Source organism: Periplaneta americana, chromosome 15 (assembly GCF_040183065.1).
Source record: "Periplaneta americana isolate PAMFEO1 chromosome 15, P.americana_PAMFEO1_priV1, whole genome shotgun sequence".
NCBI lineage: Eukaryota > Metazoa > Arthropoda > Insecta > Blattodea > Blattidae > Periplaneta > Periplaneta americana.
The window spans coordinates 164,474,034-164,488,311 of record NC_091131.1 but is presented as its reverse complement, the minus strand read 5'-3'; the positions used below and the strand labels follow the sequence as shown (position 1 = coordinate 164,488,311).

The 14,278-nt window shown below is 35.8% G+C and overlaps 1 protein-coding gene and 1 non-coding gene across 2 annotated transcripts in view; one reads left to right on the top strand and one right to left on the bottom strand.

The window, feature by feature from the left end:
• The window catches only part of LOC138715496 (dnaJ homolog subfamily B member 9-like), a 284,349-nt gene extending 271,028 nt beyond the window's left edge, over positions 1-13,321 (bottom strand). The window contains exon 1 of the mRNA XM_069848470.1: positions 12,818-13,321. The gene's annotated coding sequence lies outside the window, so the exon portion shown is untranslated. The remainder of the gene's footprint in view (positions 1-12,817) is intronic.
• Positions 13,322-13,859: 538 nt separating this feature from the next.
• TRNAY-AUA (transfer RNA tyrosine (anticodon AUA)) lies at positions 13,860-13,932 on the top strand. Its single transcript has one exon. It is a non-coding gene; the product is annotated as a tRNA-Tyr (tRNA).
• The last annotated feature ends 346 nt before the right edge of the window (positions 13,933-14,278 follow it).

Here is a 14,278-nt window from a genome sequence, read left to right as displayed (position 1 = left end):
GTTGCATTCGAAGTCTTCAAGCAGTGAAGTAAACACTGCAGTGTATAGTGTGTTTCATAAATATGATTGCGTTTTCTATAGAAGAAAGAACCTATATTAATAATATCGTACTAAAAAATTATATTCAAGAAACGATAAATTCAATTTCATAGAATATGCTTCAAAATGTTTTTTAATAATATGCGTACTGAATTGAAGCCTGCATTGTAATGAACGGCAACCATTTTCAGCAACTTGTTTAAAAATTCAGATTAGCTTTTTTTGAATTGAGGTGGCTAGAAGCAAAGGAATGCTAGTGATATTTGTAATAACATGAGTTAAGTGCATCCAGTGTAAGCAAAAGTATCTAAAATTTTAGTGGCAAAGGGATATTTTAATCGCATCACACATTAAATTTCAAATAAAAATTTCACCGAATTTACGAAAGTTTAAATATTTAAACCCCATTTTCTCAAAAGTAACTTAAGTGCACTCACAGCCCTTTACTTATGAGCCCCTCAATTTAAATGCACTCTCTATATTGTATGTTAACACCAATAATTAATATGCTAAATAAAGTAGACATTACATAACGAACATAGCCGCCTGAAAAGTTGAGTTAAAAAAAAATGTTACTACTCTACCGTATTTTGATAAATTCCGTAAAAGTGATGATCAAACTGAAAATCGCAATATCGTATTTCCCTACAACATAAATGGATACACTACTTTTCTCTCCTCCTATACCCAGTAAAATGATTTGTTTACATATTGCACTAGTAACATCAAACTCCTGTAATGGAAGGGGGCAACAGTGTTTCCGAGTATAGCCAGGTTAATGTTAAAAATGTTGGTAAAAATAAAGTGATGTCCCTGTATAATTTAACACTAGTAAGTTTGCCATTTAATCAACATTTATATTTAAATGTTAAAAGTAGTGTATGCAAGATTCAAGATGGATTTTATTTTACTTTATATTATAGTATTTCGGTTACTTTATTCAATATTGGAAGATGAATGTAACTCCAAGGAAGAATAATGAACGGTAACTTATCTAGTGAGAACACTTTTCTCACTGAATGACAGAATGCTGCAGAAATGGTGTCAAAGTGCTGTGTGTAAAATTCTTATGATGAAGACTGGAACTGGCTTGAAGGGAAGGACAATGGGGAAGAAAATTAGCCACAATAGCCAAAGATGACACTTACTTGTCGAGAGGAAACAAAATATACCCTAGGAAGAGTAGTTTTGATCTTCAGAAGGAATTGACCTGTTTAGAAACTCGTGCTAATGACTCAATTATCCACCGACATTTGTTGGAATATGGCCGTAAAGCACGCCGACCAGGTGAGAAATAGTGGGCAAAGAAACATAGTATTTAGTATTTATTTATTTAACCTGGTAGAGATAAGGCCGTCAGGCCTTCTCTGCCCCTCTACCAGGGGATTACAACTATAATATGAACAATAACATTACAATTAATATTAAATTTACAATTACAATTACAATAAAAATTAACGATGAAAGACTGAAGGAAACCTGACATACTAAGTGGTACTTCAGGCAATTGTTAAATTTGTGAATAAAACAATTACAAGGAAAAAAATTGTTTGAATCCATTCATTTGCATAAGAGTGTAATTCCTAAAACAAGATGTCTGGCTTCAATAATTACAAACTGACAAGTTTAAGTGTACATATACAGTAGCGTGCAAATTAATCCGAACACGACATATTTTTACATTTTCTGTCATTGTTGGCCTCACAGCTGCTCATACCGCTTTAATTGACATCTGTAGTACGTGTAATTCCATTGTTGAAGGTCTGTCGTTATTATTTTTTTATAATATGTGACATTTTGCCTGTCGTTTTGTACTTATAAGCATTTCAGTTGTGTTGAAGACTTAATACTGCAATCCTGTGTACATTCTGTCGTCTTCACAAATTGATACAACTCCACGAAAACGATCTAAAATTATAACATTAGCAGACCATTCTTCTATGACACAGAGGCAAATTGCTGCAGAATGCCACATCGGTTTGGCTACTGTTAATTCGATCATAAAACGATACAGAGAGACTGGATCCATCACACCCCAGAAAAAAGAAAACTGTGGCCGGAAAAGGGAGACTTCACGTGCAGATGATCGTTTAATTGTCAGGAAAAGTAAATTAAATCCTAGACTAACTGCTGTCGACTTAACCCGCGAGTTAATGGCTACCACTGGGGCGAATATTCACGTCACAACAGTGCGGCGTAGGCTTTTGGAAGCTGGACGAAGGGCTCGTAAGCCTATTAAGAAGCAACTGCTAACCCCTGTTATGTGCAAAAAACGCTTAATGTGGGCAAAATTACATCAACACTGGACAGTGAATAACTGGAAGAATGTACTTTTTTCCGATGAGTCTCATTTCGAGGTCCACGGCCACCGTGTTTCTTACGTACGGAAAGGATCCGAAAAAGTAACAGCAGCTCATCTCCAACAAGCACCCAAATACCCCCCTAAAGTAATGTTTTGGGGTTGTTTTACACATGAAGGGCCTGGAGCATTAATACCTATCAAGGGAATTGTGAATTCTGACAAAATAAATATATTCACTTATTGGAAACCAGAATCGTACCCCAGCTGCAAAAATCATTTCCGGATGGCAGAGGTGTGTTCCAACAAGACCTGACACCATACCATACGTCTCGAAAAACTACAGAATTCTTCAACAAGAAGAATATTCAGGTACTCCCCTGGCCAGGCAACTCATCCGACATCAACCCCATTGAGAACTTGTGGTCAATTTGCAAAAGAAGAATGCAAAAAATGGATTGTTCTACAAAGGAGAAGATGATTTCTGCCCTCATTGCTGTATGGTTTCGCGATGAAGAAATGAAGAATATTTGTGGGAAATTAGTGGAATCCATGCCAAATCGTCTCAGAGCTGTTATTAGGAACAAGGGAGGCCACATAGATTACTGAGGTATGTCTTAGTTCCTTTTTTTTTTATCCCGTTTGAGTGTTTTTGCATAAGTAATTACGTTGTTCGGATTAATTTGCACGCTACTGTATAGAGTGGAAGGTAACCACTGCACCAAAATGAAACTGGTAATAGGTCATGAGGAGAGATTTTCAAAAAATCTAAATAAATTTTTCTTCTAACATTCACTGTTTTAGAGGGAATCTTTATAAAACTTAAAATTGTTTAACGACACGTTAAAAGTGTTAAAATTTTTAAAAAAGGTTATGTACCTTAGACAGACAGCCCGTTTCGACGCCGGTTCTGCGTCATCTTCAGTGTCCTACGAACTACTGATGTTCTGTTGATCTTGCATACTGCTATTTGCATTCGTCAGTTGTAGGGGTGGGGGTGTTAATTTTTGTCGTTTAAGTCTTGAGTATTCATTATTACGGTACAATATTACACTTATCTGCTTTTACGAATGTTAAATTGTGTGCTTGTTGTTTCTTTCTTAATGTCTTTATCGTTTTAAGTTCATGTTTATCAGTTATAGGTTTGTTTATTTTATCTATGTTCCTTAGTAAATCTTGTCGAATGTATTCTTGGTGTTATGCAGTGGCGTAGCGTCAATGTAAGCTAAAAAGCTTAGCTTCCCCAGTTAATAATAATTTCATAATAAACCTGCAGTTTATGAAGAAAATTATTTCTCAATTTTAATAGAATTTATATTTACGCATTAAATATTGTGATGCGGCAGCTCAGGATGATTTGTGATGCAGCAGTAAACAAGAAGCCTGCACACACCAGCTTCCAAGCAGACCGGTTTCTTCTGTGTAATCCACCCCGCAGATTTTCCATCCCTTCCTAAGCTACCCTAGTCGCAAGACTCGCAAAGAAGCTAGCTTTAACATTTAAAATAAGTAGTTTCCGCGTTATCCCTTTTCATCTAGTTATGTTCAGTTGAAGTGTTAGTGTGCATTGTGGCTGATATAATAAATAATGAGCGAAATAACAGCTCCTGACACCAATTTACTTGAATTTTTTTAGGACAACTGTATTATCAAAACTGACTTACGAACAAAAGTGTGATTTAAAAAACAAATGACCGACTCCCTTGCTGTCAATGAAGGACACAACCAAAAGACAGACGCATACTTACGTAATGATACTAATATTGTGATTTCTCTAAGTATGACAGGGAGTGAGCTAATGTTATACGTACACGTGTCTATTTGTTAGAGATATGTGTAAACCGTGAAATCATATTTTATTACGTATCATTTGAGGTCATGCCTTATTGGTGTTACTTACGATATTCCAACCAATCTTCGACTGCTGACTTGAAATTGACTACTATTTATTTTAAGACTGTATTTTTGTAATACGTTTTCTCATATTGCATGAAAGACAACTTGAGTTAGCTTCCCCTACTCAAAATTTCATGCTACGCCACTGGTGTTATGCTTGTGTGTTTTGAATTGCTGTTTCTGCATTGATGATCGTTTGCATTTGTTATGTTCTTGGTGTCTTGTTATATTGTAGGTTATGTTTTAGTCCTTTTTCAAGTAATTTCGTTTCATTTTGACTAAATGTTACGTTGGTGTTATTGAATATCTTAGGATGGAATTTCTGTGTGGTGTTGTATTTTTTTATGGGTTAATGCTGCTAGTTTGTTTCTGTGTCGTTTCTTTATCTTTTCACTTATTTGTGTTATTACTTTGTTCGTATGTAAAATGATTTCCTCTAATTGCATATGATGTACTGTTTTTGTTAATTGTAAATACCGGTATATCTTAGCCTATATGTATTTGTATTGTGTTTGTTTTTCATGTAATGTAATTGTTTTATATTGTTTTGTATGTAGATTTTCTCTGCTGTGGCTTTTGTTTTCTGTGCTAGATATGTGTTGTTTTTTTATGTTTATGTGTATGTATTTGGGTATTACGTCTCGTTTGAGGCATTCTTGATTGAATTTGATGTTGTGAGATGTCTTGATCACTTTCACTCGCGTGGTTCGATATTGGTGAACTAAATGACTTATATCGTCGTAATTCATTGATTCTGGTTCACGTTAACACTTTGTTTAAAAAACTTAAAATTGTTTAACGATACGTTAAAAGTGTTAAAGTTTTTAAAAAAAGTTATGTACCTTAGACAGACGGCCCGTTTCGACGCCGTGTCTTACGAACTACTGATGTTCTGTTGATCTTGCATACTGCCATTTGCATACGTCAGTTGTAGGGGTGGGGGTGTGTTGTTCCTGCGGTGGGGGGTGATTGTTTGTGTGCTATGTATCATGATGTCGAATAATGTGTGGGTATTGAACTGTAATTGCAAGTCGCGCTCAAACCTCCTGGCGTTTCGCGAAAGCCAGTAACATGCGAGCGCGACGTTGTCACAACTACTCTCTCCGTCTCTGTCACTCAGCGGCAGTAGTTTTAAAACTGTGGAGCGCGACTCTTTACCTGAGGTTGGTTTGATAGGAAGATGCAGAAGACTTAATAATAATAATAATAATAATAATAATAATAATAATAATAATAATAATAATAATCACAAATATATAGAAAAATTAGTTGAGTCAGATGTAACTCGCTGAATTTATATCAGTTTTGTAAGTTTTACTTTTATTAGGGTTAATAAAGTTGTCGAATAACACAAATGCGCAGTTTGATCAAATAAATTGAATGATAGGATTAATTTGAAACAGTAATTTTCTGTACAAATGAATTGATTGAATTGACGTGGCCCTAAATAGCATTATGTCCATGCTGTCAGAGCACAAAAATAGCGGTTTCTATATGCCTGTGTTCCGTTTAAGGAAAATGATGAATTAATAAAACGTACCTTTTGTGCTGCAAATTTATACTCCAGTGGGAGAGCTAATGGTGAGCCAACATCGTCGTCGTCAGCTCGCTCACCATCAGTTTCACTGTCATCTGTGTCACTGTCTTCTTCTAAATTAATGACCACTGGTTCCACAATGTTTTCCCGGCCTAACTCTTCAGCGAAATCTTCCTCTTGTAATTTCACCGCGTGTTTCACGCATTTCCTCAATTGTCACATTATCAAGTTCCTTATTTACAAGTTCTTCCACATCCGACATTTTGAAAGTTTTGTTGTTTCTAGCGACCTCCCTTTTCACCTGGACCCAAATTAGTTCTATTGCATTATACTGGCAATGATACGGTGGGAGTCTTATCACTTCATGCCCCATTTCATTGGCCAGCTGATCAAGTTCATACATTTTTTCACTGCTTTTGAAAGGCAACACTTTTTCCAAAAGTTCTGACTTAGTTTCTGAGGGAGAAAAACTAACATCTTTACTTTTCAGCCATTCACTGATTTCATCTTTTTTGGAGGAGGTATTTGGTGTTCTATTAATGCTAACGGAATGGTATGGAGCATTGTCCATTATAATTATACTTCCTTCCTCTAGATGATTTAGAAATCTTTTTAAGAACCAATCGCGAAATGATTGTGCCGTCATTTCTTCGTGATAATCACTGGTTTTCTTTGATCTGAATACCCATTTACTACCTGGAACGAAACCTGTTTCAGCTGATCCTACATGGCAAACAATAAATCTACCTCCCTTTCCTAAAGGCACGTTAAGACCTCCATTTCTATTTGAGTCTTGCCAAACATATTTCAGAGAATGATTTTTGTTGACCCACGTTTCATCAAGGTAAAATGTGGGTCCAGTGTCACCTGATGCTCTGATCATGTGCATTTTGCGCAGAAACGTCAGTCTTGCGGCAACAATATCATTCCGTTCCATTAGATATTTTCGCCCATCATTGGTTTTCCTGTAGCGGAATCCCAACCGATTCAATAATCTTTTAGTGGAAGAAACTGAACCTGAGTAATTATTTTTTTTTTCTAAGCAGTACGGTTAGTTTGTTAGCTGTCGGAAATTTTCCGTTATCGTAAAAGTAAAAAAATTGTACGTCGTACAACGTCTTTTTGGAAGTCGTCTAGATTTGTAACTCTTTTAGGAACATTTATATGCTTTCTAGGAGAATGGAACAATTTATCGGCACCCTGTGTTTGCGCTCTTTTAACTTCTCTGCATACCCAGGACACTATAGAGACACTTAAAGAACACGCCTCGGCAGTCAGCGCTTGACATTTTGAAAAGTTAAGATTTTTACGCATTTCTTCAGAAGAGTATTTCCTAAAGAAATTATAAACACTAAACACCATTTTTCGAATTTGACTGCCATATCCATTCGATCCACCATTCCCACGTCTTGTACTGGGCTCACTAAGAGACATATTAATTGTTTTGAGAATGCCAAATTGCCAACACACGAAGCAGATATTACATTGCACTTTCATATACCGTACTTTAAACAGAGCCAACTGCACACAACACCATCAGAAATCGAACTGGTATTTCAATTTAGCAGTCTCTCTTCTCTCCTCTCACAAACAGATAACTCTGTTTATATTCTGAAGGGACCCTTCGTTTGAAGCTGTAAGTTTATGGTTCTCAAAATTCTTACATATGATAAACATTCCTTATCGCATCGCAGCTGTATAAACATCGTCCACTACTTCATTGCTGGAAGTCAGCACAAAAGCAATGAGACAGAGGCAACTGTGACGGAAAAATTGGAAATCTTACGAAATTACGATGAAAACAGTACTCTTAATCAGAAACAACTCTCTGATTCACTAGAAATCCCATCATTCACATTAAGGAAAATAATAAAAAAATCGCGACTTAATCTCTGCAGCTGCGACGTTGGAAGGATGTAAGCGCAGGAAAGTGAAGTGTGATAAACATAAGGACTTGGAAACGCACACGACAAATAACTATAAATTACTTTTTTCGAGAGAATTGAGTACAGTACATTGTAAATGTCTTTGACGTACAGTACAGTAATTACATAATGGAGTAATACTGTATTACCTTTCATGAATCATGTATTTCAATAAAGAAAAATGCTAATAGATACTGTATGTAAGTCAAAATTAGTATACCTGTCTAATAAGCGGTCCCGATTAATGTGGGTTTACACGCGGTCCCTTGAACAGCGTCTTATCGGGGTTTTACCGTATTAACCCATAAAATTGGAACCACTGGGGGTAGAAATGTGATTTTTGTTTCTATGTGTTCAGAAAACATTAAACATTCATCATATATGCATGCAGGGTCCCAACAACATACCAATTTTCCCAGCGCTCTTGTTATTTGATTTTGAGATTTCTAAACAGCGACTATGCGGCGGGTCTGCATAGCCCATATGTTGCTATTGGCTATCGCCGATAAGTAGACACACCTGCAAATGTCAGGAGGTTTGAGTTTTGTAAATATATGTTGCAGGTGTGTTACTGTATGTTGTATATTTCATATTGTTCCAAGATGTTTAATTGTGAACTTTTTGGTGTGATGTGTAGAATTTCCATATCTGTTTCTATATTATTGTAGTCATGATTATTGTTGATAATGTGGTCTGCATAATTTGATGTGATGTATGGTTTGGTTATAGCTTTAATGTGTTCTTTATATCTTGTTTCAAAAGTTCTCCCTGTCTGTCCTATGTAAAAATGTGGGCAACTATTGCATTTTAGTTTGTAAACTCCAGTTGAATTATATTTATTTGAATGTTTGATGTGATTGTCGTTAAACAATTTTAAGTTTTTTAAACAAAGTGTTAACGTGAACCAGAATCAAGGAATCTTTATGTTTCTATGAAACATTTGACTACATAATGGCTACTGCAATAACTCTAACAAGTTCAGCCTGTGCTATGGCAGGCCCAAGTTAGTAGTTCAAGACAATCTAGATCCATAGCAGACGTAAAGAAAAGCATTCGTCTCTAGGGTAGGAAGGGAATGGTGTAATGCACTTGTGGCTTAGTGATCGCAATTTTAAACGGAAATAATTACGCATCTTGTGATATTAGAAATAAATTGATAATTTTTCTATTGACATGATTTGTCTTACATTAAATTAACATTCCTGAAAATAAATCATTAAAACACACTGTACTATTTATATGTAATTTTAGACTGAAAACTGTAAAATTAACGTAAATGCCAACCAGGGGCGAATGCTAGTCACGAAAGTTAGGCTTGCTCTTTTATTCATAGGGGAAGATGGGAGTATATAATTCATAATTAATAAATATAATCAGACCCACATAAATAATTTATTTTATAATTATGAAATCATTATGAGTCATGGATCATATTCGCTTATCAGATGTAGAAGTTCGATATAATATAACAAACATGGCCAACAAAACAGTTTATTTAGTTTTTTCGACCCTGCCAACCAATGCACATTGTTGTATTGAGCTGCACTGAACGAGCGCACATATTCTCTATAATGTCTGTCTTCTCTTGAATAGTCCTTCGGGAAAATGGATTTAATAATAATGTTTCAATGACACACAATTCCGAACTCATTGTAAGAATTAATAATACATGCAGCAGCTAACACATGCATTCCGCTCATACAATTACATTGCACTCGCAAATCACAGCACATTCCCGCTGTCAATACTGTTCTGTGTAACGTTAAATAGTCGTTGGTGTAGCTCTCGGACCAGAGCTTCAAACAACACATAACAGAAGCTTGTGCGCCTAGGACGGACTAAGGAGGAAGGCACTTGCGCACGCATCATATTCTCGCTGTTTCTACGTCTTTCCTGTAGCTCCGAGAAACGAGCAAGCGTTGTGATACTTGCGGTGTGCAATCTGCGGATGGTATTACGCCTATACAGTATTCCAAAAATCAAAATAAATTTTAATGTACGTAACGCCATTTTGAGAAATACACATTCTACGAAAATATTGGGCTTACGCAGCAAGCATAGCATGCCCTGAGAAATCACCCCTAATGCCAACACATAAGCGAAGGTCAGATTAGGTCATTGCCCCATCCCTTACCTTCCCCTCCTCTTCTGCTGTACTCAGTAGGAGACACGTAACACTGCGCTATGTTGCAAGATTTATTTTAACGATTTTCGCAATTATTAAATTTAAATTCATGGCTAAACGGTTTAATTTGCAAAAAAAAAAAAAGGCTCAAGACACGAACTATTCTGATTATTTTTTACCTATCTGCTTGTATACTATTCAGTCATTTCTCTGCAGCCATTACTGCAATAGAGCGCTGCAAACATTGGGCAAAGACTATTTTTTTTTCTGCTTAACGGTGCTCCATCGAAGTAAAAGTGTAATGAAAGTTTTGTTATATTTAACATGTGGAGTCACGTCTTAAATTTTGGTGCATTGGTCCCCTCCCACCCTGTATATTAATTTTACACACATTCATATAAAATAGTTATTGTAGATATTTTTCAGGGTGTAAAAAAATAGGTTTTAAAAGTAGTGATGGCTATTGCCCTAATAAGAAGCGACTCTGAATTGTACTCTCTTCGTACCTGACTTTTAAATTATGTCATTTCATACAGCACAATTTTCAGAGAATAAATTTTTTGCATAAAATCCATCCTTTTTATAGTGCTCTATATCAAATAACAGACAAACTTCCAATTGCAAGATTAATTCCATTAAATATTAATTGGTAATTTTTCTCGCTTTATTCCATAAATACTACGAGTACGTACATAGAATCTGTAAGTTATGCTGAAATATTATGTCATATATTTTTTTTTCTGGAGAATTTTTCGGCAAGAAGCATAATTATAAAAATAATAATAAATTTCTCTGATAACATTTCTGGACACATGCTTACTGCCTATATTATCACATGGTCTTATGTAAGAAACAAAATCATTTTAAAAAGTCGCTATTTTTTGTCATTTAAAAATACCACGATTTCTTTTAGCAAAAATGGTATTGGTAATGTGTGAAGTGTAATATTTCCAAATGAAGACAAACACATCCCGTCCAACAGTTCTAATATAGTATGCAGATAGACTAGAGTTGCCAACCTTCCCGTATTCGCCCCTAATTTTTAAAAATCTCCCGGCTCCCGTATTTTTCTTCTCTTCGAGAATTTTTATCATTTATTTTTGCAGAATGTAAAAATCATTATTCTAAACATTTGATTTTGCAGTGAATGAAGATCGTTTATATGATGAATTCTGTAGTTCAAGAGATGGATTAAAATGTACAGAAATGAGTTTCAATGCTGACCTGTTTAAATGGAAAAATATTAATATTATAAATTTGGAAAAACTGGCTACTTTTGATCTAAGTGTACAAAGTAGTAATGCTCATATCAAGAGGATGTTTTATCTCATGAACAATAATTGGACAAGTGTTCCAAAACAGGAGCACGACACATCTAATCAAATCAGAGTTGCAAACTGCAATTGACTTCAACTATTACACGACACAAAATCTGTTTCAAAATACTACTCTTAATTTAAGCCTAGCTGTGTACCTAGGTAGAATAAAGTTGTTTTTTAGTAACTGAACTGAATAATTTTCCAATTTTATATGTGAAATTTTGTTGATTCTTTAGTCTCCCATATTTTTTTCATAAAAAGTTGGCAACCTTAAGATAGACAGATAGATAGGGACATGCCTAAAACTTATATATATATTTTACAGACACTGGATAAACATATTTATGTGGGAATCTCGAAATCGATTGTTTGCAGAAATTCTCCTTAAATGTATGATACTTGCGGGAAGCAAAATAAACTGTTAATACTATCATTTTATTTCTTAAAGCAGGTAGTTCACAAATCAATATCTTTAAATTTCCTGAAGTATAATTTACCAAGTCTCGTGCCGTGGCGTCGCGGTCTAAGGCATCCTGCCTAGGACTCACGTTATGGAATACGTGCTGGTTCGAATCCTCATTCATGGGGGAAGAAATTTTCTCATGAAATTTCGGCCAGTGTATGGGACGGTGCCCACCCAGCATCTTGATGCACTTGGGGAGCTACGAAAGGTAGCGAAATCCGGTTGTGAATGCCAGCTATAACGGCTGGGGGGATCATCGTGCTAACCACACGATACCTCCATTCTGGTTGGATGATCGTCCACCTCTGCTTCGACATGTGGGTGTGAGGCCAGCAGCCGGCTGGTCGGTCTAGGCCCTTCATGGGCTGTAGCGTCACGGATTATTATTATTATAATTTACCAAAACAATACAAGATATTATACAATATGGAAATTTGAGGCAATGACTTATCTAGTCATTTCATTGGTAGAATTAGAGCCAAATTTTGCAAAGAAATACGTAGGAATCCTTTAGAATGCAACAAACCTAACTGGTAGATATGAAATTGATGTAGATAACATCATGGGCTCTATGTTAGTATGTTTGTGAGGAAAATTTAATTTTTAGGTCGTATTATTTTACAGGATGATAATACTCGAAATGAAATGTTTGCAATTTCCATAAACTACTAACTTGAAATCCAACTGGTTAACGGAATTAGAACATAATATATAAGCAGATTAGGTCTTAATTAGCAATAGGAAGAAATTGGGGTAATGAACCTAAATGTAAAGGCTGGTTCACAATAAACCTGGAACGAGAACCAGAGTGAAGACGAGAAGCAGGAAACGTGAATATGAAAAGTTCTGATTCACAATTAACCGAGAACATAGACGACTATGCATATCGATATGCATGTCAATAACGATATGTAAAGTCGATATTACGCATTCTGATGTTATTTGTGTATAATTGACCAATGGCGTTCTCTCATGAGTACAAGGCAGCCAACATAAACACAGGTTAACCAACTTCAAAATTTCAACGGTACTATAAATATGCCCATGCATCTTTATTATCAGAACCTATTTTTTAAGTCTACCATAACGTAAAATAATTAAAGAAGAAACATTTGTAATATAACAAAAATGAACACAACAGTAGTTATTGAATTGAAGCATGAATATGTAGTGTGTAATACAACCAATACAGTAATAAAATATGATTCACTTACGATCGGTGTTTAAAGATGCAGCTGTTGAAAGCCACGTATTCTCCTTCATTTTCTCATCTTTATACGAGGCGTGCCGCTTATCGTAAACTTATTTTCCTCAACACTCAATATTAGCTCATCAAATAAAACTTGCTCCACGATGCACAGCACAGAACAGAACAGAACAAAATAATGCATAGGTTATGTCACTGTCTCCTTGCTACAAAATATACGACAAAATAGCTTTTAGATGGCAATAGAATGAATCTAGTGGGCTGTGATCGGAAACATGAACGCCAAAGTTGAAACTTGGCCAACTCTCCATTCCCGATCCCGGCAAGCTTTTCGTTAATTGTGAATGCTCACACTTAAATGTACACATTTTAACAATTTTACCGTTTTCGTTTCTGTTGCGATTCTCGTTTCCAGTTTATTGTGAACCAGCCTTAATTTGTAAATATTATAGATTTATTAATTTGTCCTACAGAATAATATCTGTAATATTGACAATTAATATTTGAGGAGAAAAATTTGCTCCTGCGCCGGGGATCGAACCCGGGTCCTTGGTTCTACGTACCAAGCGCTCTGACCACTGAGCTACGCCGAATTCAATCCACAGCACCGGCCCGAATCATCCTCCTTCAATGTTTCCCCTTATGGCCTGACTCCAAGTTCGGCATATATGTTGACGTATACGTCCAAAGTCAACTGCCATTTATTAGGAGCGCACTCAGCTGAGTGACTTGTTTGGCCGGGATTCCGCAGTTACGTGCACAGTGATCTGTACAGACATATGCACTACAGCTATGAGAATATTATAGATTTATTAATTTGTCCTACAGAATAATATCTGTAATATTGACAATTAATATTTGCATATATTTATACAGATCACTGTGCACGTAACTGCGGAATCCCGGCCAAACAAGTCACTCAGCTGAGTGCGCTCCTAATAAATGGCAGTTGACTTTGGACGTATACGTCAACATATATGCCTAACTTGGAGTCAGGCCATAAAGGGAAACATTGAAGGAGGATGATTCGGCCGGTGCTGTGAATTGAATTCGGCGTAGCTCAGTGGTCAGAGCACTTGGTACATAGAACCAAGGACCCGGGTTCGATCCCCGGCGCCGGAGCGAATTTTTCTCCTCAAATATTACTCAATTTGTAAGATTCTGAAGGAGAGAAGTAATGAAATAACGACATAAGAGCTATGTCAAAACTTAAATGAATATTAAGATCATTAATTAATTATAAGGATATAAAACTTCATGGGGACAAGAAGAATACTGAAGAAGGTTGGCATAGCTTGGTTGAAATTAGGAAATACGAGGAAAAACACAGGGAAAGATATCTGCTCCTTATGCGATTAGAAAGCAGATATGATCCACACAGTATTGCTACGCCCAGAAACAGGAAATTTAAGAAAATTATGAATCAACAACAAAATCCTAAAGCTAAATATTTATATAGCTTATAGAA